Below are 5,654 nucleotides of genomic sequence, written 5' to 3' on the forward strand. Positions count from 1 at the left end.
ACATTTTAACTTGTTCTTTCATCATAGAAACAAGTGGGCTTATAACCAAAACGATCCATGTTCTTTGGTAAAAATGGTGTTAGTGTTCTGTGGAGAAATATTGTTAGTGGGAATGAAAACATAGGCGCACCACCGGAAGTAAAGGGCTGAAGGCATGTCCAATCCCCGGTTTCCAGTGAGCATGTGTCTAGTTAACTGGGACGAATCTGATGATGATGATGATGATGATGATGATGATGATGATGATGATGAGAATATTGAAACTGTATATGAATCTAGCAGTCTATATGTTGATACTTGAATGAGTTTTGCTTTTATAGATATATATATATATATGTATATGTATTTATGTACGTATGTATTTTTTTTTGGGTCACATTTGTGGAGAGAGAAAAGGACGCATATGTCTTATAAAGTTTGACATATCATTCTTAAAATACCCTGTGATTTTACGAAAAAAAGGACTGAGGATATATGACTCAGAATAGGGACCTCACAACAGATTTTTTTTTTAAAGAAACAAATATTGTAAATAATCTTGGGGTTCCAGTCTTTTTTTTTTGTTATGTTTTTTCATAATTGTACAACTAATAAATGCCACAATTAGAAGGATTGCTTATTGTGACTCTTTATTTATCAGTGTTGTGTCAACTGTTGTCATGGAATTAAAGGAGAATTCCGGACAAATTAAGTGTTATCTTTGATGTCTCGTTACTCACCTACCGATGTGAAAAGTAGCGTTCTTTTTTTTCATATATTCCCCTGTCGTCATTTTTTAAACACCCTCCGTTGTTATAATGGGAGCGTGAGGGTTAGTGAAATTCGTCTATTATAACCGACGCAAAGTTGTTTTTTTCACTACTAGTATTCATAGTAGAGTCTCATGATAGTCAAACATGCGTTGAAACTATCTGCGAGGCTGCCGTCAATGGCGAACGATTTAACACTGGTTGCTTGTTTCTTCCAGAACCTGGCAACTCGTGTTGCCAGATTCTGGAAACAAGCAACCAGTGTTAAATCGTTCGCCATTAACGGCAGGCTCGCAGGAATTTTCAGCGCATGTTTGACTATCATGAGACTCTACAATGAATCGTAGTAGAGAAAAAAATAACATTGCGTCGGTTATAATAGACGAACTTCACTAACCCTCACGCTCCCATTATAACAACGGAGGGTGTTTAAAAAATGACGACAGGGGAATATATGAAAAAAAATAACGCTACTTTTCACATCGGTAGGTGAGTAACGAGACATCAAAGATAACACTTAATTTGTCCGGAATTCTCCTTTAATCACTTTCAACCTGTTGTCTCTATAGGTCAGAATATTCACGACGGTCTGTCTTCTGTTCGGTCCCCCTCTCCAAACGTTTTCGTCCATACATGGGCATAAAAGAGGTCTGTCTTCTGTCCTCTTTTTGATTGGCCAAGCTTAGCGTGACGTAGTGCTCTGATCTTTCAACCACTAGGGGTCTGGCAGTACCAGGGGCCTGTTCCTCAAAAGGTGAATTAAAAAAGCCTGGCCTTAAGCCAAATCCAGGCTTGACAAAGTCGGGTCCGAAAAGCCTCGTTTATTCCGTTCCTCAGACGCCAAGCCAGGCTGAAAAGGAGCAACTTTGTCGAGCTAGGCTATGTCAAGCCAGGCTGTGTCCAGCCAGGATAATGAAGCCAGGCTGAATGGGCGGCGATTCGCCGGCGACGTATTTCTATAAAAGACCATGAACTCGAGCGCAGATTCCTTGAACTTGACCAATCACGGAGTCCAAAAACAGAGCAGCGTTCTTCTCTGTGGCTGAATAGCAGCACTGCAGCAGCTCATGAAATCATACAAGGAAGTAAAATGTATTTAAGCAAGAAAGGAAACGCGACCGCAATAAATAGATCCAGGGAGAAAGCATGGCAAAGTATTGCAAGCACACACACAGTGTGTGTGTGTGTGTGTGTGTGTGTGTGTGTGTGTGTGTGTGTGTGTGTGTGTGTGTGTGTGTGTGTGTGTGTGTGTGTGTGTGTGTGTGTGTGTGTTGAGACGGACGGGCAACGGGACGGGACGGGACGGGACGGGACGGGACGGGACGGGACGGGACGGGACGGGACGGGACGGGAGGTGGGGGGGGGGTGTACTGCGACGGGGGCCACAACGGGACAGGACGGGACGGGGGGGGGGACGGGACGGGGGGGGAGTTTTGACCGCGACAGGGGGCTGTGACGGGATGAGCGGGGGGGACGGGACGTACGGGACGAGACGCGCAATAAATAACCCCACATTTGCAAGACCACTTTGGTAGAGGTTTGGGTTGTGTAGTTACCTTGCCATCATGATGTAACTCCAAAGGTGGACAAGAAATAAAAAATAATTTCTCCATTGACTAGAAATTGATAATTTAAAATATGCTCCTCATTGACTAAGAGGCTCCTTTAAACCCATAACTAATAATTTATGTATATATATATATATATATATATATATATATATATATATATATATATATATATATATATATATAAATGATTAGTTACGGGTATATGTGTGTGTATGTATGTGTCAGACTTTTTTATAATATTAAAAAAAAAATGTAATATATTATCAAACATCTAACAACAAGATGAACTATAGTGTTAACTATAACAGAGTGACAATTACATATCACATGAGTCATTGTGAAACAATTATGATTATGATTCATGGTCACACACTATTTCAGTAATTAATTTGATTATATCTTATTGTATTTATTTCATTTTATTTGAATGCAGGGTCATTAAAATGAGTCCATATACAAACACATGTTTTGAATTAACTGTGGAAAAACTTGAAGAACAAGGCACTAGATTAAGTAAGCTTGGCTGTTAGCCTGCTCCTGACCAGGCTAACTTCACAGCTAAATTGCCATGGTAACTAAGCTAGGCTTGCTTCAATTCTCTTTTGAGGAATCGGATAAGGCTAAACTTAGCCAGGGTGAACTGGCTAAACTAATCTTCAAGATAATTCACCTTTTGAGGAACCGACTCAGCTCTAATCCTGGCTAAATTAAGCCAGGATAGGTGGAAAAGCCAGGCTTTAGCTCTAATTCACCTTTTGAGGAACAGGCCCCTGGTCTCCTGGTTCCCTTGTTTTAAAAGGGGCAAAAAATAAATCACAATTTACAAGCTCATAATGCGTCTATTAAAAGCTGACAATAACCGGTCTAAGGCAGCAATTCCATGTAAAAACATCGTACAGTAACTGTGTTTAACCACCCGAGGGCGCTATAGTTCCAGACTTTCAGTTGAACAGCTTGTGATGTGATTCACCGTTCATGTATTTATTGGGCTTCTTAATAGCGTTCTATACTTATGGCATCAAGCTTTCACAACAAATGAGAACAAGATGTATTAAAAATGAATGATTAATAGGAATAATGTGATGGTGAATGCCATTGCCATATTTTGTTTCTGAAGCCAAATAGAATAAAAATTCTACAATATTTTCTATGTTTTGACCATGGGTTTTGACATTGACCATTTGGATTATTATTATAAAACGTACATTAACCACTTCAGCCCTATACATTTCGGCCATTTGAAAATGGCAGATCTACATGATCTGCGATGCAACGCATTGTGAGCTTGTAGATCTGCTATTTTCAAAAGACTTTTACTTGTAACAGAGTATTTCTACATTGCAGTATTGATACTTTTACTGAAGTAAACCACTGTATAATATTTTGCATTATTATAACCTGAAACCTGAAGGTTTCTATTTACTGCTCAGTGTTCAGATCCGGTCTAGAGCCCGCCTACTGTATCCGGTGATTCAACTCACACATCACATGCACGCAGACAACTCGTTTCCATATCCTTTTTAGACCGGATCTGCAAAGTGTCCAAGTGATTTGACCCCGCCCCGGTCTGTTTGACGTTGTGGAGGTTCTGGAGCTGATTGGCTGTCCAAAGGGAACGGGGCGGATCAGCCTGGTCTGTGATTGGACAGATCGGTGGCTCAGGTGTTCTCTGATTGGACGGCTGGGTGGATCAGGTGTTCTCTGATTGGACAGATCGATCTGTTATTGGGACACACTACCAGTGACTTGTTTTCACCTGCACCTGTGGCTGGAATGTACACCTGCTGCTACACACGCGCGCGCCACACACACACACGCACGCACGCACGCACGCACGCACACATGCACCCACACACACACACACACACACACACACACACACACACACACACACACATTGATAGACAGAATGATAGACTGACAGACCTGGAAGGAGTGTCTATATGGACTGAGATCTGAAATTAGAATTTTATTTTCATGAACATTTCCTTTTTGCTGTGGAATAACAAACATAAAGTTCTGCTGAAGTCTTCCCTGGTGAGTAGGATTTGGTCCTCTGTCTGTCTGTCTGTCTGTCTGTCTGTCTGTCTGTCTGTCTGTTTGTCTTGCTCAGTGATTTGATAGGCTATTAAATTAAAACCATTTGCTATGTGAATATAGACAGTAATTCATTGCCAGGTAAACTCATGATGGGAGAGATGGCTGCATTGTCTGTATGGAGGGAGATAAACAGGTTCACTCTCAACTTTGTACAGTTATAGGTGACTGTCGCACCTGTCACTGTCATGTTGTTGTCATGTTCTCCTCACAACTTGTGCAATATATATATAGCACTGTTTCCCAAATGGAGCCATATTATGGTCTGTAACTCTGAGAGAAAGAAAAGAAGCAGATTCAGAAGCCAGCAGCTGAATCTGTCTTGAGAGATAATACTCTGAGAGTTACTTAGCCATGGTTCACATGACGCTCGTCTGTCACAAGCGTAATGGCGCAACATGTTCCTGGCTTTGGCACTTTCTCCATTTACAACCCGTACATCTACATAAACGTTCAAATGACAAATATAACGTTCTTACCCCACGGCCACAGATGTAACAAGTGAAAACGCTTGGGTCTAAAAACCCGTATCTTCCGTATTGTTCAATAAAAAGCATTTTAATCCGATCCATGGCCATTTTCTCATAGAGTTATAATGTATCCGAGTGCAGTACACCTCCCAACCGATAGGGTCGCTTAGTTGAAAGCATATGAAAAACATTTTAAGAAAATGGCCACCGCTTGGATTAAAATGCTTTTTATTGAACAATACGGACGATACGGGTTCTTAAACCCAAGCGTTTTCACTTGTTACATTTGTGGCCGTGGGTTAAGCACTTTATATTTGTCATTTGAACGTTTATGTAGATGTACGGGTTGTAAATGGAGAAAGTGCCAAAACCATGACTGTGATGGGGCTAAGAGTTACTCAGATGTTTCAGGGCTATAAGAGTTACTCAGAGTTTGTAGCAGATAAAAGGCATGATCAAAATGGGTTCCGTGGTCTAAATGCATATACAACTGGGGCTGAAATGAAAAAAGGTTGAGAATGTTTTTTTTTACTTTATGCTTGTTTTTTTCTGGACCGCAATGTTAAAAATTTAGATAGTTATTTAGACAGATGCTTAACCTGGTATCCTATAGTTTCACCATACAGATTATTATTTATTGATAGTAGCCTATGTTGTTTAAAGTCTAAACTTCAGAGTCTAAAGTTTAGACTCTAAACAATAGGCTAGTACTATCAAAAAATGATAACCTAGCATCAATCAAAAGTTTAGACTGATGCTAGGTTCAT

At 40.4% G+C, this 5,654-nt stretch overlaps 1 protein-coding gene across 2 annotated transcripts in view; it reads left to right on the plus strand.

Moving 5' to 3' along the window:
- The first annotated feature begins 4,201 nt into the window (after positions 1 to 4,201).
- The window catches only part of LOC308096757 (uncharacterized protein), a 20,669-nt gene continuing 19,216 nt past the window's right edge, over positions 4,202 to 5,654 (plus strand). For both annotated transcript variants that reach the window (XM_080444202.1, XM_080444201.1), the window contains exon 1: positions 4,202 to 4,357. The gene's annotated coding sequence lies outside the window, so the exon portion shown is untranslated. The remainder of the gene's footprint in view (positions 4,358 to 5,654) is intronic.

This window comes from Gymnoscopelus braueri (assembly GCF_963280865.1).
Source record: "Gymnoscopelus braueri genome assembly, chromosome: 12".
NCBI classification, from domain to species: domain Eukaryota; kingdom Metazoa; phylum Chordata; class Actinopteri; order Myctophiformes; family Myctophidae; genus Gymnoscopelus; species Gymnoscopelus braueri.